The sequence below is a fragment of the Canis aureus genome, chromosome 2 (assembly GCF_053574225.1).
Source record: "Canis aureus isolate CA01 chromosome 2, VMU_Caureus_v.1.0, whole genome shotgun sequence".
In the NCBI taxonomy this organism is placed as follows: Eukaryota; Metazoa; Chordata; class Mammalia; order Carnivora; family Canidae; genus Canis; species Canis aureus.
In genome coordinates this window covers 49,819,491-49,845,082 of record NC_135612.1, presented here as the reverse complement: position 1 = coordinate 49,845,082, position 25,592 = coordinate 49,819,491, and the positions used below count along the sequence as shown (strand labels likewise).

Genomic DNA, 25,592 nt, shown 5'->3' with positions numbered 1-25,592 from the left:
AAGATTTTACAAACACTATCATATGCAACATAGAGTCCTTCTTCCAAGAGACATCCAAAGCATCCTTCCTTTGGTTCTAAAGGTTATTCTGTTAGCAAAATACAGAACTGCTTGTAATTACCAACAAAAAGGACCTTGGCTTTGGAGAATGATTTTAGCTAATGCTCTGGATCCTGCTCTTGTCTGCTATACAGCTTAAAACAAGTATCCTAACTTCTTTGAACCTCAGCTTTCCTTAACTGAAACACAGAGATAAAATGAATAAAGCCAATAAACAGTGAATAAAATAAGTAGCATCCAGCATATAGTAAGCACTAAAGTTTGCTTCATCCTACCCCAACTCCACCAAAATTTTTTCTCTAATTCAGCAGCCACATAATATTAGAACTCTAATAACTTACCTGGTCCTCTGTAAAATCAGGATGAGAATTCACAGAATTCTTGTCAAACCCACTTATTTTGTGGATACAAAGTTCACAACTGGTTAGTTAAAATTAGATAGTAGTAGCCAAATTAGAGTCAAATCTGGGTCTTTTAACTATCCAGTTCAAAACTCTGAATCAAAGGCACATATCTTTCAAAGACTGTTAGTAGAGAAAACAAAATTCCAAGACAAAACAAAACTTGAACTGTAACAGGTGACCCATACATTCATAAGTCCTAGACTTACCCCATACATTAAGAAACCCTCATAACTCTTCAAGGAAACACAAAACTGACCTTACACAGTGGCAGAGAAGATTCACTGGTATGTCACTGTGTCTTAGGATATAACGTTATAGATATAGTTCAAAGGGAAAAAAAAGAAAAACCACTGCCACATAAGGCCCTACTACATCACCCTCAGAATGCTAAGAGTATACATATACAATGATAATAGCCAGAAAGTGGCAAGTGCAAGCAAGGAAGGCAGAAGTTTGAAGATAACAATCTGTCAAACAGAAAAGCAAATTAATCAACCAACTGGCTTTTCAACACAGCCACAATCTAACAACCATTTACTCAGTAAACATTACTGAGTCTCTATCATATGCTTTGGAGCTGCGTACTAGGGAAAGGTTTAACACTAGCCTAGGACATCCATACAAGTTTATAATGCAGGATAGAAAGCAGTGTGCCACAAAGGCTTGAGAGGTCAGAGAGATGATACCCAACTATAAGAATTAAGCACATTAACATAAGAAATCTCCTTCAAAGCTCATATCAAAAACTATGTCAAATTTGGACATGCAGAAATGAGAGAAGGAATATTCAATGTGCCCCAGAGTCCAATCTCAGTACTGGCATGCCAAGTGGTTGATACATGCTTCCCAAACACAGGAGTGGGAAAGGGCACTTGCTGAATGTACAGTTCAGTGTGGCAAGAGAACAGTTTTTAAGGCACGCCAGGACCAACCTATAGCAAGCCTCACTCAGATTTTATTCCATGGAGAGTGAGGTCATGATATGACCAAAACTGTGCTTCTGGAAGAAAAATTGACAGAACATAAAATGGATGATAGCTAAACAGAAACTTTGCCATTCAATATATATAGGTGACCCCTGGACAAAATAGGGATTAGCAGTACTGACCTCCAGCGCAGTCAAAAATCTTCTAACTCTCCAAAGACCTAACTCCTGATAGTTGACCAGAAGCCTTACTAGTAAAGTCCATTAACACATATTTTATATGTGTATTATATTCTATATTCTTATAATAAAGTAAGCTAGAGAAAAGAACACATTAAGAAAATCCTAAGGAGGGGATCCCTGGGTGGCTCAGCGGTTTCACGTGTGCCTTTGGCCCAGGGCGCGATCCTGGAGTCCCGGGATCGAGTCCCACGTCGGGCTCCTGGCATGGAGCCTGCTTCTCCCTCTGCCTGTGTCTCTGCCTCTCTCTCTCTCTCTCTCTCTCTGTGTGTGACTATCATAAATTTAAAAAAAAAAAAAAAATTTAAAATAAATAAATAAATCTTTAAAAAAAAAAAAAAAAGAAAGAAAATCCTAAGGAACAGAAAATACATTTACAGCACTGTACTGTTTTGATAAAAAAAAAAAAATCCACCTCTCAGTGGACCCACACAAGTTCAAACCCTCACTGTTCACGGGTCAGTGGTATTTTTGTATCACTGAGCTTACCTGCATCCAAAGTAATTTTGCTCTGTTCTTGGTCAGTCCCTCTCCTTAGCAATTTATTACACTAAAAATTACTGATGATGCAGATAGCAACATTAGGATAGGCTAGGTTATCCTACGGAAACAACCAGAAGCAATAAGAGACTGATCACAATAAAGTTTCCTTCTCCCTTGCTCAAAGATCACCATGTCTCTAGGCCACTCTCTAGGGCAGCTGTCCTTCATGCCTTAGCTCAGGACTCAACCTGCTTCGATCAGATGGTACAACCCCACACTGTGGGGGCGGGGAAGAATTTCACATCAACTTTTAAATGCTTCTATCCAAAAGTAACACTTCATTCCTGCTTATATTTCATTGGACAGAGGAAGTCACGTGACCACATGTCTTGCAAGGGCAGTGGATCCTCCACGTGTGCACGAAAGGACAACTAGAAACCTGTAAGCAGCACTAAGAGCCATCACAATGTGATGTCCCTTATAATGCTCAGTAATCAACTATTACATTTCAAAGAAAACAAATGCCCAGTTTCTTTGCAATTAGGTAACCTATTCTTGAGGCATGAAAACTGTCACATTTCCCATGCAGCCCTACAATCATGAATCTCAAGACTACAAAACAATCTATGATTCTATAAAGAATTTCACATCATCTGTTGTAGATTTTTTTTAGCTTTTATATTATTATTCTTTTAGGTATACTTTCTAAGCTTTTAAAAAAGCATACAGATGGCTTCATCTTCCTCTAATCTGATAGGTTTCTCATTTAATCCATATTTATAAAGACATAAGGAAGATATATACAGTCTGATCAAATCATCTGCCCTTTTAAGAGTCTTTGGCATAATCTAAGCAGTTAAGAACAATGAAAGTTTCCCATTACTTACATGACCAGATTTAATTAATGAGAAACATGAGTAGTAATGGTGCTATTAATAATTTCTTCAAGCTACAAATCCCCCGTAAATTAAGGAGAGGCACCAACGTAATAAAGAATGTACACATTTTAGAAATACAATCCTAGTTTCAAACCCCAGCTCTCTCCCCTCTTGTTGTGGGACATCAGAAAAGCTACAGAATCCCTGAGCCTCAATTTCCTCATCTAAGGTAAATTCCAGGTCCTTCACAAGACTAACCTAGGGTGAAAGGAGACATCTTACATAAAATGCTACAAGTTAGATGTTTTTTTAAAGTGGCAAGTAGTATGAATATATTTGATAAGCAAGGAATATGGTTTTCTTTACCTTCTTATGAGGATTCCCCAAGTTAGGAACAGCAAAAACGGCTTAATTACTGTTTGGTTGAGAAATATCTCATGAGCAGTTGACATCAGGACACAGCCAAGCAGTCAAACATCACAATTATCCATTGTACTACATACTTCCTCGGCAATTGAGCCAATATTTCCCTAACCCTGAGAAAACTATACCAAAAACAAAGACAGTGAGTATTCACAGATACCAAATCTTAGCATCAAAAGCCATTTTCAAGATGTTTTTGGTCTAGATGTTTCCAAATTGATTTTTGGCCATGGGACTTTCTTCAAAGGAAACATTATATGAAACCCACAAAAATAACAGAAGAAAGTGGAGCTATTCTGGGGGGACAACTAGGTCTCCTCCCCATGCCTTGTTCAGGTCCGTGTGGCTCCCCTAATTCTTAAATCTTTTTTTTCTTTTTTAAAGATTATATTTATTCATGAGACACAGACAGAGAGAGAGGCAGAGACACAGGCAGAGGGAGAAGCAGGCTTTACACAGGGAGCCCGACGGGAGAATTGATCTCGGGTCTCCAGGATCACGTCCTGGGCCGAAGGCGGCACTAAACCATGGAGCCACCCAGGCTGCCTGGTTCCCCTAATTCTAAGGAACCCCAGGGCTTGAGAACACCTTTAGAGAAAAAACTTCACAAAACAAACAAAAATGAATACTTCCACTTTTCACGGCAGAAACAGGAGGTGGGGGTGTCTCAGTGACTCATCCAATATTACTAGCAGCAAACTAAGTCTAGAATTCAAACTACTGAATCCTAGTCCAGTGTTTGTCCACTAACAGTCAAGTTCCTCTTACTGAATGCTCTGCATCAGAACTTACCCTTATTTTTACCAAAGTCTATGAGATGCAATCTCCAGATTTTAATCTGGCATCCTTACTTTCTTAGTATTCTCTTATTACTCTCACATTACTCAGTCTCTTATCACTTTGTTCTCTATTAGTCTTGTCAGGTGTTCAGGACAACTGCAGTGAAACATTTCACTCCTAACACTGATTTACCAAGCCCAGTATGTTCATGCCCAGAAGATCCATGAGACAGTAAAGAAAAATTATGAGACTCACAGGGAGAATCCCTCTGAAATGTGAGATGCTGAGATCCGATTTCTTGCCTGACCTACTCAATGTTATCACTTCTCCTTTGCTGTATCTCCATAAGGACAGTTTTATCAAGTGAATGCTCGAATAAAAATGACTAGCTTCTTCGGGAAACAAAGAATATTTCAAGAGCCCCATGGGACGAGAATGAAGGATGGCACACTGTTGAGAGTCAAGTCCACATAATATGGAGGTAACACGGCTGAGGGGAGTTCACCTAACCCCAGAAGATTTCCAAAACAGAGGCTCTTTGGCAATTCAGGTTGGCAAAGAGAGGTCCTCAACAGAGGGTCCTTCAAAGTCAAAATAACACCCAGACAGCAATGAAATCTGAACAGTTCAACAATTGGGTACACTTTGTCAAAACTAGGTCCTTCCAAGATGACCACAGAAGTCCTCTCACAAATAAATAACCACATGTCCCAGGATAATACTATTATGGAACCCTCTTTTACTTCTAGTGATATGATTTATCTACTAAATTAACCAGCTCCTTCTCTGCAATGGGGAATAGGCTAAAGAACAGCAAGATAATACACCTAAGAATGCCCAAGAGAAGCATTAATAGTGCCAGGAGATGAACTTATGCATCAATCTGACTTTAACTTGTCAGGCAACACTCTTCCTACCCATAGCACAGAAAATCTTGGCAAACGTTATCTGCTTAAAAAAATAAAAAAAAAAAAAAAATCAATGCTACCATAGCTGGGATCAATTAACTCATCTTTGTCTCAAAGAAAAATGGTTATATTAATAAGTCAAAAGCACAGTCCATGTTTAATTTGCTTATTTTCTGGGTTATTTAAAGCAGAATGTCAACACTTAACTGTGATTTGAGGAGCACATGTAGATTATGCATCTTTATAAGTAAACTAGACGAAACATTTTTATTTTTTAAAGATTTTATTTTTTAAAGACTTATTTGAGAGAAAGAGTGCAAGCGACAGAGAGTGAACAAGCAAGCAAGCAAGCAGGAGATGGGACAGAGGGAGAGAACCTGAAACAGATTTCCTGTTGAGTGTGGAGCCTAACATGGGGCTTGATCTCAGGACCCCGAGATCATGACCTGAGCTGAAACCAAAAGTCCAGCGCTTAGGGACACCTGGGTGGCTCAGTGGTTGAGCATCTGCATTTGGCTCCAGTCATGATCCCAGAGTGGGATCAAGTCCTGCATCAGGCTCCCTAAGGGAGCCTGCTTCTCCTTCTGCCTATGTCTCTACCTCTTTGTGTCTCTCCTGAGTAAATAAATAAAATCTAAAAAAAGAGAGAGAGAGAGACGTAACCAACTGAGCCACCCAGGCACTCCAAGATTTTATATTTTTTTTAAGTAACCTATACACCCAATGTGGGGTTCAAACTCACAACCCCAAAATCAAGAGTCACATGCTCTATTGACTGAGCCAGCCAGGTGCCCCATGTAACATTAATATTAAAAGCTTTCTTTTTAAACTGTCAGCAGCAGCACTTAAAATGCACTTAAAATGGCTCACTTTTTTTTTTTTAAGATTTTATTTATCAAATCATGAGAGAGACAGAGAGAGAGAGAGAGAGAGAGAAACACAGGCAGAGGAAGAAGCAGACTCCATGCAGGGAGCCTGACGTGGGACTCAATCCTAGGTCTCCAGAATCACGCCCTGGGAGGAAGGCAGCGCTAAACTGCTGAGCCACCCGGGCTGCCCATAATATTAAAAGCTTCTAATATTCATTCAGATATGCAACAGATAGTCTATCGTCATACCACCCTGAACACGCCTGATCTCATCGGATATGCAACAAATAATTTCTCATAGAGCACTCTGTATAAAGGGGGACCTTACTCCCTATCATCTCTACAATTCTTATTCCAAACTCTTCCCTTTTATTTATAATTGTTTGCCAGTAATTCTATTATGGCATTTAAAACTTTCTTTTAAATGTTGGATTTTTTTAAAAACTTTCTTTCTAAAAGTTAAGGAGAAATGGTAAACAGATAATCATACTGGACCAATGATAAAAGCTTTCTGTAGACAACTTGGCGTTATCTATTAAAAGCTGTTGAAATATACAGCCTTTGCCCTAGCAATTCCACTTCTGTAAGAAAGAGATAAACAAGGATACAAAAATGTACAAACATGGCTGTTCATCACAGCAATGTTTATAATAGTGGGGATGAGGCAGGGAAGAGGGGAAAGAGGAAGTGAAGAAGATAGACAATTATTCAACTGAGGGTAATTAGTAAACTGAGGATAAATCTAAATCCACACAATGAAATACTATATTTGGCCATTAAAATAACTGTGTTAGGTTACTTGATAGCATGTAAAAGTATTGTCATGTAATATGTTTTATAATCTTCTTGTACTCAAGAGTGTATGGAATATGATCACAAATGGTATATATATGTAAATGTAGACACACACAAACACACACAAAACCTCTATAGATTTTCAAGTCTGGACAGAAAAACACCAAATTGTACCAAAAAAATGTTCTCGGTAGTGTCATTTATTCAGAAGTATACTTTGTTCTATTTATGTGTAATTCCCAAATTTCTAGAAGAACTGTACATTACCATTCTTAATAAAACTAAAATAAAAACGTCTTTCATGAGTCATGAAAATTGAGGACTTCTAGGATAAGAAATAATATAGTAGAAAGTTAATCATAAAAATAAATCTACCAGCCAAGTCAAAGCTGTATAAAGTTCTGCCAAAATCACAGCTCACAATGATGTCCCTTTCACATAATTACTTATTTCAAGCCTTGCTAGAAATGTTCTTGACCACACATATAAAGGACTTGTGCCCTAGAATTAGAGATCCATGTTCTAGTCCCAACTCTGCCACACACCAACTGTGTGACCCCGAGCACTCAGACTCCATGAAACCCAGGAGAAACAGACCCACCCCGGAGGGCTGTGGGGATTAAAAAGAAAGGTATACAGAGCGCACAGTACTCAGCCTGGCACAGCAGTCATAAGTGATGGAAATTATTACAATTACAATTGCTGCTATCACATAATAATCAAGAAACAAAACCATGAGCACTTTAAGGGCAGCAACCATGTCTTAAGTTTCATTCATCCCTGGATCCCTGGCACCTAACAGTGTGCCTGACATACAGCATGCCCTCATTAAGTGCTTGTTGAAGTACACTCAAAACTAATTAACCTTCTCAAATATCAATTTCCTCTTCTGGTAAAATCATAAAAATACCTTGCAGAGCTGAGAATTGGTAAACCCTAAGATACCTACCTCAAAAGAGGCTCCTAATAAATGACAGCTATATTATATTAATGACCTTGTCCCTTTGGTTTCAACAGGCACCAAAGCTGAAAGGAGAAAATAGATAATTTTTTTCCTGAATTTCCTTTCATATTTGAGTCCATTATTTTTACTTAGACTAGGAACGAAAATGCTCTTTCCAGGCACATATGCTAGCGAGCTAACTATTAAAGGGGTAATCTTTACACTGCCATAAGACTTTTGGCAAAGCAACCAAAACTGCACCTTAGAATCCATGAGCTTATAACATAATATATACAAATAGCGACCATGAAAGACCAGTAAATCAGTATTTCCTGAAGCTTCAAATGAACTTTTAAGATGACCTGAATTAGGAAGCATGTGAAAAATCAAGACGATTTCTATACACATGACCAAATGAATTATTAAGGAAGTACGAGATTCACAAAGATATTCAGTTACCTAAAAAGTATTTTCTTCACAAAAATCAAAACAAATGGGAATGCATTTAAAGAAAAAAAAAAAAAACAGATCATCAAGGGAAAATAAATTTACTAAGCTCTATGAAGGGAAGTGAAAAAACTACTGACATGAAACCAAAAATCATTTCGTATAACTCACAACATTCTTATACTAGTATTAAGAGATAAACAATCATCTGAGGAGAAGGGGGAGGAAAAAGCCTACCATTAAGGAGAAGAACTCAAAAAACTGCCCAGGTCAGTCATTTGTGCAGCTTTGCTTAATTTCCCATGTCTAATTTAACAGAAACCTCAGATTTCATACAAAAGTGCTTAATAGAAGGTTTACGGTCCTATTTCTGCAATGATTTCCGTTAAAAGGCAAAAAGGCTACTCAGCATTCATTTGCTGTGAATTAGTCTTTAGTTCCATTTCCCTGAAACATACCATGCCACGATTTGCAGAGACATCTCATCGTTTACAGTATTATATATTGGAGTAAAAATACCATTTAAGTATCCCTATTAAGAAAATGATAGTTTTGTAGTGACTTTCAAGACTACTAGAATAAGCATATTCAAGTGAAGCAGGGGTAAATTTTACCTTATATGGATTATATCTCAGTGAAACTTCAGTTTAAAAACTGATGTATGAAGAGAACAGCAAAATCTTGCTAATGTCTAGAATTTGGCATAATGGGCACACAGGGGTCAATTCTACTTGTCTACTTGAGGTTTTCTCTGAGTATGTTTGAAAATTACTGTATAACATTTCTTAAAAATTAGGCAGACAAGGCACACCTAGTCTCATGTCAGTGTTGAGCTGCTGAACAGTTTAAAAGGTAAAGCAACAGCTAGACAGTTTAAAACATAAAGTGACCTACACTGACCAAGCACAAAAACCAAGCAAGAGCTGTACAGATTTTACCACCAGCCTTGGTCAACACTAGCCAGTCTTCTATTCAACATGGCACTTCTCTTCCCCAAAAAGGATGATTTAACTCACCAGAATCAAACTACAAACAATTCCAGGAAGAGAAAACTACAATCTGTTTATTCTCAACAGGGTAGATTTTATTAATAGTTCAATAATTTGCATATATCATTAATATGTACAGTTCTAGGCAGCCCGGGTGGCTCAGCGGTTTAGTGCCTGCCTTTGGCCCAGGGCGTGATCCTGGAGACCCGGGACTGAGTCCCACACGTCGTGCTCCCTGCATGGAGCCTGCTTCTCCCTCTGCCTGTGTCTCTGCCTCTCTCTCTGTGTCTCTCATGAATAAATAAATAAAATCTTTTTAAAAAATAAAAATATTATAAGAAAATATGTACAGTTCTGTCACAAGTTCATCCGTCCATCAACAATCCAAATACTGCCTGCATAGCAACTAACTTCTATGTGCAGTGCACAATGCTAGGTGCTAGGGATACAGCGATGAACAAAGCAGATAAAATCTACCCTCCAGGGGCTTATAATCTAGAGGAAATACAGGTGTCAGTTATCACCTTATCTGCAGGGAGTCAGTTTGCAGTGTAACAAATGAGTCCTACTGAATTAACCAGAAAGGAGGAAACATACAGTGGGCAAAGACATAATGGAAAAGTTAAAGAGGTGGGACACCTGGGTGGTTCAGTGGAGTAAGCATTTGACTCTTGATTTCAGCTAAGGTCATGATCTCAGGGTCGTGAAATTGAGCCACTGTGTCAGGCTCCATGCTAGGAGCCTGCTTGGGATTCTTTCTCACTCCCTCTCCCTGTGCCCCTCCCCCTCTCTCTAATGAAGGAAAGAAGGAAAGAAGATTAAAGAGGTGCAATCCAAGATACTTAATGTAAACAAGAAAAACATTCATTCATCCTGGTTGCTGGCACAATCTTTTAGAAAGAAAAAAAAAAACATTTATTTCTGTCATTTACAATACTGCTCTAACCAACTAGATGTTTCCAGAAGAAAACTTTCATCTTTCCTAATTTATATACATAATTTGTCTTAGCCAAAAGACCAAAGGTCTCTTTATCCAAAAATGTTAAAAAAAAAAAAGGTACCTGTAGCCATCCTTCAAAATAAAAGTGGCTTTAAATATTTAAGTCAATCCCAATTACTAAAAGTTCACATCTAGCATTATTCAGGGTCCAGCTGTACAACGTTCCTTCCAAGTTCTCAGAAATAGTGGAAAAGGTTCAAGTTTAAACCTGGGTGTATTTAATGTTACAAGAAGGTTCAAAATCCAACTTACTGTACCTTTAGGTTTTCAGATTTTCCAGAAGTGAAGGACAGGGAAAGAATAAAAAAGAGAAAGGCCTGAAAACAACACTACTTGGCAGAGGGAAAAACTCTGGGCCATTCCTATCCGGCCCCAATTCAAAGAACAAATTCCCACTAATGATAAAAAATTTAATCAAATACACATCCAAGCTCTCAGAATTCTTCTCCTTTCTGCCATGACATACTAAAACTTCCCTGGGAAGGTCATTTAGACAAAGATTCATGAAGAGGTCCCTCTGAATGACCAGGCTATAAGCAATGATGAAATGGAACTCGCACGTCCTGTTTTAGGAAATCACCCAGACACAATATTTATCAAGTGGTTCTATTTATTGCTCTGTATTAGAAAAAGAAAGATATTTTAAAGTGCAGTTATGTGGCTGGCAACAATAGCAAGAGAATAATTTAATTATTCTAACCAAAGTAGGAAGGAAGAAGTCACTGCAACTTTGAAGAATCCTCACTCATGTTAAAATATCCTCTGTCCTGCTTCCTATCCAAGAGCGTAAGTTTCCTATCCTCCTTTCCTTGCCACCCTTCTAGCACTCAACGAAAGGTTAACACATCTCAAAGAACTCAGGGGGAGAAGAAAGCAGTAATTTGCTCAAGGTTGCACAGCTAGTTTTGGGACAGAAACACAGCTGAACTGGGTCTAGTCTCCTTCCAAGTCTTTTTCCCCACTACATAACATTGCCAAGTAAAAGCCATTTTACTGGTGGAGGGGGAGAGGAGATGGAATCAAGTGACAAGTGGTAGTGAGGAAACCAGCAAAGTATTCAGTTACAGGGTTATTATCTCCTAAGCCAGAAGTAAAAAAGAAAAGAATTTTTCCCAGAAATTAGCACGTATAATGACTCTGTTCATCTGCCAGTCTCTGTGCCAATCCCTTCCCATCCCTCAAAACCCCCACAGGAATTAGGTAAGAACAATTCATACTGAAGGAACTACAGAAAAGAAACTTAAAACACAGGTCACTGAATCACCCAGGTCTTTCCCTGACCATCCTGAACCCTGTCTTTCTTTCAGTTCACATGACCATTCCTTTGCATTAAGCAGAAGATGTACACCCCAAAAACATGCTTAAGAAAGCAGATCTGGGCACAGAGCAAGGGGATTGAGGAAAGAGGTCTCACAGATTGCATGGTGCATACCTGCATTTTTCTCACTAAAGACTACTTATCATCCACCATGAACACTTCTGTACTGCTAAAATGAACCTAAAAAACTGGTTTTTCAACTTCCAATATAGATTAAACATGAACTAATTAACTGTTTGCAAAACACTCTGAAGACCTGAAAGAGTGTGTAAATGTTAATTATTAATGTTGATCCACAAAACTCCTGCATGTGAAGTAAAAATACAATTTTACTGGTAAGTTTCTGCTACTTTCAAGGCACAAACAGGGAAGCCTAGCATGTTTTTAAGAATTCTAGGAAAACTCTAAGAGCAGACCACAATGATTTTGTACTTCCAACATGAACAAGCTGGAATTTTAAGCTGGCAATTCTGGATATAACTATATCAAAGTTAAAAAAAAAAAAGATTTACACTATATATGATAAAACTACAGTATGTTTATAGTCACAAAGTCCTGGATGAAAATTATAGTTCACTAACCTGAAAAGGGCAAAAGGTAAAATCTCTGAACCCCCATTTTCTCATCAAAAAAAGGTTCAGGAGGAAAGGGAGGATACCTATCTTATAGCGTTATTTTAAGGAATTAGAAGAATATAAAGGAACGCACAATATATAGGTAGGCACACCTAATAAACGTTTCTTCTTTCTTTTAATGACTTCATTTTTTTTAGAAAACACCTCTTAGGAACTAGGCCTGCCTCAAAAGATCTACTAGACTGCAAAAGTCTCTTAAAAACACACTATCCCCTGCTCCAGGCATACATACAGCACCATTTTAGCAGGAGGGCGAGGCAACAGCTTCGGTCATTCCTGTCCACTGACCCATATAGATCCTTAATCCTCCAACAGAGAAAGCACCTCGGCCAGGCCCCAAAGGCCTCATGTGACCAAATGAACAATTAGAACTCTAGTTCTCAACTCTTCTTGCCACATTTTTTTTTCCTAAATAATTCCCAAACTGCAAGGTCGCATCCATAGATCCTTTGTATTCTGAGCCCAGCCATGCCATCCATGCACAAAGTACGCAAAGGGCAAAAAAAAAAAAAAAAAAAAAAAAAAATTTTCTTCCAGCTTGTAAACGGTAACATTATTTCCATGCAATGCTGCAATGGGCTGACCTTCTCCCACCCCAGAAACACACCTACTTTAGACGGCAGAACTCAACTGCCAAGACCAAGTAGGTGGATTTATTTACAGATACCATTTACATGACACTGAGGGTTTTTAGAAGTGATTCAGGAATTACAGAAAACGTCAAACTTGCAAAAAAAAAAAAAAAAAAATCTGACATATCTACTCCTTTTAGCAGTTGTCACCTGAAAAAAGGAATACTCCTAAAAAACTAAGTTAATGCTGACAATATAATTCAGATTTAAAATATATATATACAAAAAATAAATAATAAAAAATAAAATACATATATACATATACATATGTGTGTATGTGTGTGTGTGTGTGTATATATATATATATATATATATATATATATAAAATCATGTTCAGTTCAATTTATCTCAACTGATCTGCCCAACAAATTTCAAGTGCTGAATAATGTCCCCTTTGAACAAAATAGGGCCACAATCTAGCAAGGTGGGGAGAACATGTGCTAATAATTTTCCCAGGAGCTGTTATTGACCTATATCAAAACCACCCCTACTCTCTTACCTGATGTCCCCCTGTGATGAAGGGCTGAAAGTTTTCAAGACAACAGACCATAGTCAAAGACCCAGCTTTGGGAAGAAGTCCCCACAGACAAATGAAATTCATCAGCCCAGAAGCTCACCAACTGAGCAGGACTCTCCAAAAACACTAACTCCCTTTATTAAAAATAAGACTAGGGGCACCTGGCTGGCTCAGTTGGTGGAGCATGTGACTCTTGACCTCATGGTTGTGCATTCGAGCACCATGTTGGGGGTACCATTTACTTAAAAAATATATTAAGACTAAAGAAAAATGTATACAATGGAAAACATTTAGAAGATAAAAAAAAGACCCTATCATCTCACTCCTTGAACACAACTAAACAATTTGCAATAGCCTCCTTCCAGACTCTCTAGCATATGCGAAATACACACAACACCCCTGCATCACATTAAAAAATCAGATATCCTTAGAGATTGGAAATGTACAACAGATTTCACTAATATTTTTCTCATGCTTGGGTTAGAAGAGTTTTCAGCATGTTTACAGTCCCAACTGACCTGGATTTAATAGGCCAGGTATTGTTTAGGTCACTACTACTTCCCTCACTTATAGGTAGCCCCTTAGACATACCTCGTTGTTGTTGTTTGCCACTGTCATTATTATTATTACAGACCATGTCATGTGACCCTGCCATGTGCCAGGAGTTTATACATCTTCACTTAAAATCTCACAGATCTCAAACATAGCACATCCAAAAGAGAAATAACAATTTATTCCTCCCAACAAACTCACTCACATCTTTCCCAACCCTCAGGAAACCACAGCACCATTCAGCCAGTTAACTAAAATATTTGGAATCATTCTGGATTGCTTTCTTCCCTTTCAAAACCTTTTTTCAATCGCTAAATAATCCTATCAATTCTCTCTTCAAAATGTATCATGATTCCAACCACTTCTCACTGCTTTCACTACTACCACCTTAATCCATGCTACCATTTTCTTTCTCCAGAATGAACTACTGTGAAACTCTCAGTGGCCCTGTTTCTACTCCTGTTCCTAAGTGCACAAACTTTTAAAACCGAAATCAGCTCTTGTCATTCCTTTCAGATGTTTCCCACCATTCTTAAAAGCCTGTGTAATGTGGCCTCTGCCTCCTACACATTATCTCCTGTATTTTCCCCTCCTAGCCCCATTCTAGCCAAACCAACCTTCCGCCGGTTCATACTCCTACCTCAAGCTCTTCGTCTGGATGTTCCTTCTGCCTGGAACATCCAGGGAGATTCAGGTGGTTTGTTCCCTCCACTTTCTTCAGGTCTCTGCTCAAATCTCATCTCCAAGAGGTCCTGTTTGACACTCAATTTCTAATACTCGTCATATCATTCCTAAAATTATCACTTCACCAAAACTGTTCACTGGTTTATATTTTTTTAAGAGTTTATTTGAGAGACAGAAACAGAGATAGTGAGAAAGAGCACGAGCAGTTGGGAGAGGAGTAGCAGGCTCCCTACTGAGCAGGGAGCCCAACGTGGGACTTGATCCCAGAACCCTAGGATCATGACCTGAGCCAAAGGAAGAAGCTTAACCGACTCAGTCACCCAGGTGTCCCATCATTTATCTTCTTTTCCCCTCACTAGAGTGTCAGCTCCTTGATGGCAGCAACTGCCTCTTAATTGTCACTGAATTCCCATCACATGCAATAGGACTTCACACACAAGGCACTCAAATGTCTTGAATAAATTATCAAACAATGCTACAAGGGAGGTTATATGCCCATTTTACAGAAAAGAAAACTGAGTTACCTAAAGTCACATAGCAAATAAGTTGCCAAATGCATCTGAAAGAACCCGTACTCTTCCACTGACAGTGCCATACATATACGCTAAAGAACAAAACTGTAAAAGAATGTATTTCTGTATGAAAATATCAGACCACAGTGATTTTTTTCTTTCATCACTAGAGCATTTCACATCTTTGATTCAATCTTATATATGCACTATGTATGTCCCTCCTCAGGTAGAAGATAACTACTTTCCTGTAGTCCCCTCCAGATAAGGGCTAAGCTACAGACAGCATATATTTAACAAATGTTTCTTTGAGGGCGCCTGGGTGACTCAGTGGTTGAGCATCTGCCTTTGGCTCAGGTCGTGATCCCAGGGTCCTGGGATCGAGTCCCACATTGGGCTTCCAGTAGGGAGCCTGCTTCTCCCTCTGCCTATGTCTCTGCCTCTCTCTGTGGCATTCATGAAGAAATAAATAAAATCTTAAAAAAAAAAATGTTTCTCTGATATTTATACCCCCCAGTATTTGAAGAATCCTATAACAAGACTTTCAGCACCACCAATAAAGTACACTCTTCAAAGAGACATTCATTCAGTTTCTAATCATGATAGAGTAACTGGACCCAGCCTTATCCTGCCAACACCTCCTCCAGTAACTAGAAAAACAAAATATAAGGCAATGTCTTTTAGACACTGGACAACAGGGGCAAAGGGCTGCAATCCCTAACAGAAGAGAACAGACAAGATGAGCCCCACAACCTCTCTGCCTAGAGGCACACTGGAGGGCCGGTGCAACGAGGTCAGTCCTGAACAAAGCATGGCAATCTTGTCAAGTGGAGAAGGAAGACTTGAAAGCTTGCAAACGCTGAGGAATCTTAGAACTCCAAAGCTCAGCACAGACAGGTCTCCTTGAGTATGATGTTAAATAATAAGCTATACATGCATATTTTAAAAATCTATGGGGGCAGGCAAAGAAGGACCCAAAACCGTAAGCTAAATAATCCCAGAGTTGGCACAAGGCTGGCAGACATTCATATTCTGATCAGAGAAGAGAACATCCAATTCTTCAATGGAAACTTGAGACTAAGTAATGGAAATAAGCCTCAGAAGTATCATGCAAACAACTTAACCTGCAAACATAAAATCCAATCTTCTTTAAAGCAGTGCCTCTCATATTAGAAATGATTTCTCCTCCTGCCAGTGGACTTACAGCGTGTCCGGAGACAATTCTGGTTGTCACAATTGGCATATAATGGGTAAGGAATGATGCTACACACTCTACAAAGCACAGAACAGGCCCCAAACAGAGAAGTACCTGGACCAAAATGTAAGACCAAGGTTGAGAAACTGCTTTAAAAGAGCAAAATCTGGCAATCAGTAACTTAAAATTCACATTTCTGGAATCCAAGAAGCAATTACTAAACATGCAAAGAACACTTGGCCCATAACAGAAGAAAAATCAGTTCATAAAAATAGGCATAATGGGATTAACAGAAATCCTATTACGCGTATTATATATAATCAAGAATTTTAACATAAATAGGAGACAAATGAAACAAATAAAAAATTTCACTAGCAAACTGAATCCAAGGTATGAAAGAAACATCATGACCAACCCAGGATTATCCTAAGAACACAAAGCTAGTTCAAAGTTCCAAAATCAGACATCAACAGAGTAAAGAAGAAAAAACACATGATTGTCCCAGAAGATGGGGAGAAAGAAAGCTTTTGGCAACATAGAACATCCATTCATAATAAACTCTCCACAAACTAGAAACAGGAAAGAAGTTCTACATGATTTTAAAGGACACATGCAAAAACAAACTATAAGTACAAGCATACCTCATTTTATCGTACTTCACTGATAATTGCATTGTTTAAAAATTGAAGGTTTGTGGCAACCCTGCATTAAGCAAGTCTCTCGGAGCCACTTTTCCAACAGTATTTGCTCACTTTGTCCCTTTGTGTCATATTTTGGTACATCCTGCAGTAGTATTTCAAACTTTTCCACTGTGATTATATTTGTTATAATTAAATGTGATTGGTGATTACAAATCACTGAAAGCTCAGATGATAGCATTTTTTAGCAATAAAGTATTTTTAATTAGGTTATATGCTTTAAAAAAAAAAAAAAAACACCACTTTCCCATACTTAATAGACTACAGTATAAACACAGCAAAAAATTAATTTGACTTACTTTATCGTGATACTCTACTGACTCTACTGCAGTAGTCTGGACCCAAACCCACATTCTCTCTGGGGTAAGCCTGTAACATCATATGTATGGTGAAACACTGAAAAGTTTTCTGTCCCCTAATATGAATAAAGGATGTCCACTTTTAATACACCTACTCGGCATCACACTGGAGGTTCTAGCCAGGTCAATAAAGCAAGAAATAAAGAACATGCAAACTGCAAAGGAAGAAATCAAACTGCCTGTATTTGCTGATGTCACTACTATATAGAGAATCCCAAACAACCTACAAAAAAGGCTTCTAAAACTAAAATATATGCCAGCAGTGAACACCTGGAAATTGAAATTGAAATTGTAGAAGCTTCATTCACAACAGCATCAGAAAACATTATATATATATATATATATATATATATAAAATGCAAGGTCCAATTACTGAAAAATGCAAGACACTAATGAAAATATCAAAAAACAGTTCTGGTATGTTCATGGCTCACTATTATTAAGATGTCAATTCTCACAATTTATAGATTCAATTCAATGCCAATCAAAAATCCCAACAGGATTACAGAGAATCACAAGCTGATTCTAAAAGGTACCTGAGAATAACAAGCTGATTCTAAAATGTACCTGGAAAGGCAAAGCAACTAGAATACTCAAAAATATTTCTGAGAAAGTAACACAATTAGAGAAACCACATTTTGATTTCAAGACTTACTATAAACCTATAATCAACAGTGTGATAAAGATGAAATGAAAGACTCAGATCAATGTAACAGAATCCAGAATCCAAATGTAGACCTACAGGTAGAATGATTAACTGACTTTCAACAAAGGTAATACAATGGAGAAAGTATTTTCTAAAACTGTTGCATTTGGGTGACTGCTGATTAGCGTCCAACTCTTGATTTCAGCACAGGTCATGATCTCAGGATCAGGAGATGGAGTCCTGTATGAGGCCCCATGCTCAGTGGGGAGTCTGCTTGAGACTCTCCATCTGACCCTCTCCCCACTCACATGCATGCTCTCTGAAAAAATAAAAATCCTTTAAAAAAGTAATTTCTGGAACAAAAAAATAAATTCATACCCTGAGCCATTTAGAAAAATTAACTCAAAGTGAATCATAAACCTAAATGCAAAATTTTAAACTATAAAACTTTTGGAAGAAAATACAGGAAAAGTGTTTTTGTTTAGGTTAGGTGATGATTTCTCAGATATTACATCAAAAACATGACCCATGGGAGAAAACAAAAAAAAAACCTTCAACATTATCAAAAAACTGCTCTTCAAAAGACATTAAGAGAATATAAAGAGGGACTCTGGGTGGCTTAGTGGTTGAGCGTCTGCCTTCACCTCAGCGTGATCTCGGGGTCCAGGATCGAGTCCCATATCGGGCTCCCTGCATGGAGCCTGCTTCTCCCTCTGTCTCTGTCTCTACCTCTCTCTGTGTGTCTCTCATGAATAAATGAATAAAATCTTTAGGGGAAAAAAAAGAAGAGAATAAAAAGATAAGCCACAGACTAGGAAAAAGTATTTGCAAACAATAATCATGTATCTGATTCTTGAATATACATATAGAACTCTCAGGGCACCTGAGTAGCTCAATCAGTTAAGCATCCAACTCTTGGTTTTGGTTCAGGTCCTGATCTCAGGGTCATGAGATCAAGCCCCACGTGAGGCTCTATGTTCAGTGGGAATCTGCTTAAGACTCTTTCTCCCTCTGTCCCTCTGCCCCGCTCGCTCTCTCTCCATCCCTCTAAAATAAAACTTCACACACAAAAAAAGAACACTCAAAATTCAATAATAAAGCAATTTAATCTTTATAGTGGGTAAAAATTTGAACAGACACATTTGAACACATTGCCATTTGAAGAATGGCAAATAATTACATGAAAGGATGCTTAACATCATTAGTCACTAAGCAAATGAGAAGAAAAAAAAAGCCCACATTCTGTATGATTCCATTTGCATGACGTTTTAAAAAAAAAAAAAAAAAAAAAACATGGAGACAGAAAACAGATCGATAGTGTCCAGGGTCTGAGAGTGGAAAATGGGTTGACTACAAAGGGGCTCAGAAGAATTTGGTTTAGGAGATAAAGGAACCATTCCATACATATCTTCATTGAAATAGTGGTTATGTGAATGTCTACGTCTGTCAAAACTCACAGAATGCTACTGAATTTTAGTGAATATAAATTATACACTAAATAATGAGAAAATAAAGACTAAAGAGATAACAATGTACTGAGTAAACCCTGATTTTGCCCTGGTTAAATTTTTAAATCAATTAAAGAAAGATATCTGCAGGATAAATAGGGAAAGCTGAATATGCACTGAATAATATTAATAAAATTGTTCCTTTTCTTAGCTGTGACCACTGCATTTGGTTATGTAGAACACAAGGATCAGCAAACATTTTCTGTAAAAGGCCAGATAGTACATAATGTGTGGCTTTGCGGGCCACAGGGTCTCTTATTCACTACTCTCCTGCCGCTGTAGCACCAAATCAGCCACAGACAAATGAGCACTGCCAAGTCCCAATAAAATTTTATTTACAAAAACAGGCAGTAGGGATGCCTGGTTGGCTCGGCGGTTGAGTGCCTGCCTTTGGCCCAAGGCGTGATCCTGGAGACCTGGGATCGAGTCCCACATCGGCCTCCCTGCATGGAGCCTGCTTCTCTCTCTGCCTATGTCTCTGCCTCTCTCTGTGTCTTTCATGAATAAATAAATAAAATATTAAAAAAAAAAAAAAAAACAGGCAGTAGGCCAGATTTGGCCTGAGGGCTGTAGTTTGAGGACCTCTAATGTAGACAAAACAATGACAGAGGGCAGAGAGACTAACTAAGGTTGCCTATGGTGAGGCAGGCACGGGGTGAGGGTCAAGGGGAGTACTGGCCAGGGTTGCAATGAAACTTTTCCAGGATGATGGAAATGCTCCATATTTTGTGCTGTGATCTGCATGGACACATTTGACAAAATTTGTCAAACTCCATATACTAAAACCAGGTACATTTTCCTATATAAATAGTATTTCAATAAACTTGATTTGTTTTAACAATATACTCTTTCCAGGTTACAGCATCAATATTGTGAAAAGCCTAACCTTTGGAGCCAGAATTATCAGAGTTCAAATTTTAGTTTAATAGCTGTGTGATCACTTTGGGGGTTGTTTCCCCATACTAAAACAGCATAATAATGCCTGCCTCATAGCTTTGTTTTCAAAATTAAATAAGAAATGTAGGTAAAACACAGAGTATAACATCTGGCACACATGAGGCACAGTCCCCTGATCTGAGATAACCAATCAAAAAAATGATTTTAGAAAATGAATCAGTAAACATCAGACAACTACACTAGCTCCTTTTGTACTCTTGAAATATTCTGACATTCTTTGTTCGCTGTTTATTGTGGTTGAACTTGACTTCAAGAATTGGCATCCGAAGTCAGTTCCTGTGATTTCACAGTAACTCAGGTCTAACAGCAAGCATCGTGAACTGAAATTTCTTTAGAGTCTAGAAAAATATTCCATGACAAATGTTATAGAAGGAAAACTGAGAAAAGCCAAAGTAAAACATATCAATTTTCCCAAGCAAGGAGAATGGTAATATAGTATATTTTAATTATCTTTTATTAAAAAAAAAAAAAAGGAAAACCAATATAGTTGGATGTTGTCCTCTTTTCACCTAGGATTTTAATTTTATCCAAACCAGCAGCCAACTAATAAAGTTACAAAATGACATAGCATTTATATTTTATCTCATGCATTTCTCACGACAGTCATGTGATAGATGATTAATATTAAATTTGTTTTTATTTTACAAGTAAAGATCTTCTGTCTGAGACAGATGAAGCAGCTGCTCAAGGACACAAGCCAATAAACAGCAAAGTTTGGATGTGAAATCAGACATGTGGCTCCGTATCATGCCCCCCGCTTTGTTTTTAGTAGAGATCACCATTAGAGAATCAACTTGGGTTCTACGAAATTCTTTACATAACTATATGCTTTTCCCTAACTTGACATCTTTAGTTGTCTAAAAGACAAACCAATTACACTGTGACATGCCTACTTAATTCCTAACCATTCAGGAATAACTGGCCATTTTGGATGGTAGAGGCTATGGCCAAATATGGGCTTATGATATTATCAGAAGTGAAAATTCAAAAGCATAGTTCCAGTCTACAGAGTGACATAAATGGTGAATTCCCCACACTTCTTCCTTTTCCCCACCCCAATACCTGCATCACAGGAACACACTCATATCCACCTTTGCCAGGCTCTGAACACAGCTCTGAAGAGGTAAAAAAGGAAAGCATACTATTGTTCCACACAAATATTCATACAATCACAGTATCTCAGTAGTAGCAGTCCATCCCCCAGCAAGGACTGACAAAATGGGTTATTTATTCATCTTCTATTTATTAGGTCCCAAACAACCCACAGGTGGCCTTCAAGACCATAAATAGGAGGAAGTATGAAGGAAACAAACTTCCTTCCACTAACATCTTCCCCCACTTTCCCCATTTACAGTGGTAAGACAGGCTGATGGTGACTCAGGAGCACTGCTTCCAAATGCACCCCTGTCCCCATCACTAATAACGAAGTCTATTCAAGTGCATTTGAATATTAACTTCAAAAGAAAAGATTGTCAAAAAGTCCAAGTTTATTCATCTAGCTTTGTCAGAGATGTTTTTTCTTCAATCTGTGAGTCTGATCAGATAAAATTTTTGAAGGTTTACTATAACCCTACATGTCTAATGTTTTACCCTTATTTTATAAGAAAACTAATGGGAAGATGAGATTCAATATATAGAAATGTCCTGATTACAGGTTCTAGAATATATCTACTCCATTTGGTACTATGAATAGTGTACACGGAGCTGGTACAATGGATTTAAATCAATGCTTCCTTCTGCACATGGTGACACCTTCAAAGGTGTTATCTTGAAGGGGAAGTGAGCGATTTGCTAATGTTGCAGAATTATGCTAACACTGTATTAACTCCCAGTCCATCCTATCTTACACTGAGTTTGAGAAATGTAGTCATAATCCCTATTATTTTTCAAGACTATGGTAAAATAAGGTAGAAAAGCTAGAACTGACTAACTCGGATATCCTACTACAAGTGTTGAAAACAACCCATCTGTCACCATTTCTTAAACACTATAAATGCACAGCCATATTCTCCCAAGCCATTCTGCAAATCCCAAAGACCCGTCAAGGTTAATGGGAAGATAACAGTTTCTATGAACATTCAGTTCAACTAACTCCTTAAAAAAAAAACATTCAACTAAAGACAATTCTCAGGATTTCTTGTTTATGAAAGAAATAGCTAAATCACTAAACTCAGAAGCATCAGACTTTTAAAACTGCTTCAAATCACATTTAAAGTTATCAAAATTATTATCATTACAGCTACCAGGTAAGAGGCATCTACTTAATGTCTGGCACACCATTAAGTACTTCACATAATTTCAGCTATGTTCCACAGAACACTGCAAAATATATTACTGCACTGTATGGTAGGGCACAGAAGCTCTGAGGACTTAAGTAACCCACTGAAGGCTCACAACTAGTCGAAGTATGGGGAGCTGAACTCAAATGTACCTAGCTACCTTAAAAAATATATATTCTTCAAAACTGTACTACCTCCCCAATTTCACAAGAGAATAGGCAGAGATGTGAAATGATTTGTCCAGCAATCTTAATCATTTCATCAGAAAAGGGAGAAAACTTCTAAAACAAGAACCACATTTTTGAAAATCCATAGTGCACTATTTAAACTTCACTTCTTTTCAAGCATCTGGGTGGCTCAGTCGGTTAAATGTCTGCCTTCGGCTCAGGTCATGATCCTAGGGTCCTGGGATCCAGCCCCACATCAGGCTCCCTGCTCAGCAGGGAACGGGATTCTCCCTCTCCTGCTCCCCCTGCTTGTGCTCACTCTCGCTCTCGTCAAATAAAATCTCCCTAAAAAAAAAAGGGAGGGGGGGGTTAGAAATCCTTTTAAAATAAATTTCATCACAGATCTGCAAGTGAACTGTCAATTTTGGGTAAGTTGCCAGAATCCGTGGTTCTATGCACACCATCACTAGCTTGGATGAAGTACAAAGCACTTCATCCAATTCAGACATACGCTGAACACCTGCACTGCGTTAAGAGTCCTTCTCGGCAGAAGGGACAAAGCTAAGTAGGAAATAAAGCCCATCAACAGCCCTCAAGGAGATAACAGTCTAGAGGAGGAGTCCATTTATACTAACGTATACACTATTAGCCAGGCAAACAAATGAAGCTTGTGAGAAATCCTGAAACAGAAGTATGTATAACATGGCATCACAGCTCAGAGGAGAAAAGCCACTGGCCTATTTGTCACATTCTGTTGCAAGCAACATTTGCTTACGTGATGTCCCTCCCTGACAGCCCCTTCCATCCACGCGACCACCCCAAGGAGGCACACGCGACTGCACAACCAGGAAGGCAAGCTTCTAAGAGCAAGAACTGTGACTCCTAAAAGCGACCTTGTTGTTGTAGCTCAGAAGTACAGTGCTATGCCATACAGACACTATCCTTCAGCCTCATCAGGTGAAGAAAGTTGGTTTTTCAAACCAAACCAAGAGACCCAAGGAATACGAGAACTAGGACAGTGATTTATCTCAACTGATCATAACTCCTTTAGAAACCTGCCAAAAAAAAAACTTTCAAAAACTACATGCAGCATTTGTTCTCATCTGGGCAATCCAAAGGTTTAGAAAAAAAGAATGAGGTGGTTCTTCAGAAAACAAAGCGGGGGTGGGGGGGCGGGGGGGGGGAGGAGGGGAAATGCACTGGAATAAGATAAAAAGGCACACTGCTTTTTCCTCCAGTTGTGTATATGCCCGAGGCGATAAACTCCCAAAATAACTTCACCCAGGAGTGTAAAAGCTGGGATGGAACACCAAAATATTGCTCAATCCGACTTTCATTGTGAATTCCTCAGTACACAGTTAACATTTAAAAAACTTAAATGTGACGAAATCATTTTGCTGTTAAAAACTACGTATTTCCAAAAACAAAACCAAACAAACAAAAAAAAAAAAACCAAAAAACCTGTTTTGGTGAAGAAAACCTGAGGGTTTTCCCCACATAAAAAAATAATAATAATTAAAAAAGAAAAAAAAAAAAGCTCTTCTCATAGTGGTTTTTGGAAAAAAAAAAATAGCAAGCCCCCCCCGCCCCCCCGCCCCCCCAAAACTGTTTTGTTTGGTCTCCAAGTATGGCCGCACTTGAACTCGGCGGAGCGCTGAGCCGCGGCGCAGTCCCGCCCCGGCCCCGGCCCCGGCCCCGGCCCCGGCCCCGGCCCCGGCCCCGACCCGCGCGGCCCGGGAGCGGCCGCGGAGGGCGCCCCCCACAGGCGGGCGCGGCCCTGCGTGCTGCCCGTCCGCGCCGGCCCGGGGAGCCGCTCCCTCGCGCCCGCCGCACTTGTTCGCCGAGCCCGGCGTCCGGAGGGAGCCTGAGGGGCCGCGGCTCCCGGGCTGAGGGACCGGCGCCGGCTGGGGGAGCGGGCAGGCGCGCCGCGGGCCCGGAGCAGACAATGAGCGGCGAGGGGGCGACGCGAGGGGGAGGCGGGGGCCCGCGGGGCGCCCCGCACCGCCCTCCACCCCGCCCGCCCGCCCGCGGCCCCGCCCCCGCCCCGGCCCCCGCCCCGGCCCCCGCCCGGGCCCCGGCCCCCGAGCAGCCGCAGGGGGAGGGGCCCGCGCGCCTCGCCCGCGACCCCTCCCCAAATCCCAAAACTTCCCCCAACTCCGCCAACTAAGTTGCGCTCTCACCGTGCGGCGCCCGGGGCTCCCCCGCGGGCCCAGCCGGAGCAGCTCCGCACCTTCGCCGCCGGGAAGGACAATAGGCGGCCGCTCGCCCGGCGGCGGCGGCTTGGGGCTGAGGCGGCGGGGGCGAGGCGGCGAGCGAGCGGGCACGGCGGTCTCGGCGGAGCCCGGGAGCTTCTCGGCGGCTGCTCCGGCTCCGCGCTGGCCCCGCACACAGCTCCGGCTCGTCCGCGCAGGCGCCACAGGCGGCTCGGGCAGGGGCGGGGCACCCGGGGGGCGGCAACGCCTACGAGCCCTCCCATGAGTAAGCGCGGAGCCGGGGGCTGCGACGTGGGATTGCGCTGCGGAGCTGCCCATCAAGCTCCGGAGGCCAATAGGAAGGCAGGTGGGCGGTGCGTTCAGGTTGCTAGGGAAGGCGGAGGGTGAGCGCCGCCGCTGTGCCGCGGGGAAGGCGCCCCAATGGAGCGAGGGAGCGAGGCAGCGAGCGGCTGGCCGAGGCTGCTCTAGGGGCTGCCCAGCCGCTCTCTCCTCTCCGCCGGGTCTCCGGAAACCGCCTCGCTTCTGGGGGCCGGTGCTTACCGGGGCTGCCGCGGTTGCCAACCACACACATATTCAGAT

General features: G+C 40.1%; 1 protein-coding gene across 12 annotated transcripts in view; it reads right to left on the bottom strand.

Annotated features, from left to right (window-relative positions):
• AKAP13 (A-kinase anchoring protein 13) overlaps positions 1-25,199 on the bottom strand; it is a 320,707-nt gene extending 295,508 nt beyond the window's left edge. For all 12 annotated transcript variants that reach the window (XR_013364374.1, XM_077871282.1, XM_077871307.1 and 9 more), the window contains exon 1: positions 24,981-25,199. The gene's annotated coding sequence lies outside the window, so the exon portion shown is untranslated. The remainder of the gene's footprint in view (positions 1-24,980) is intronic.
• Between the last annotated feature and the right edge of the window lie 393 nt (positions 25,200-25,592).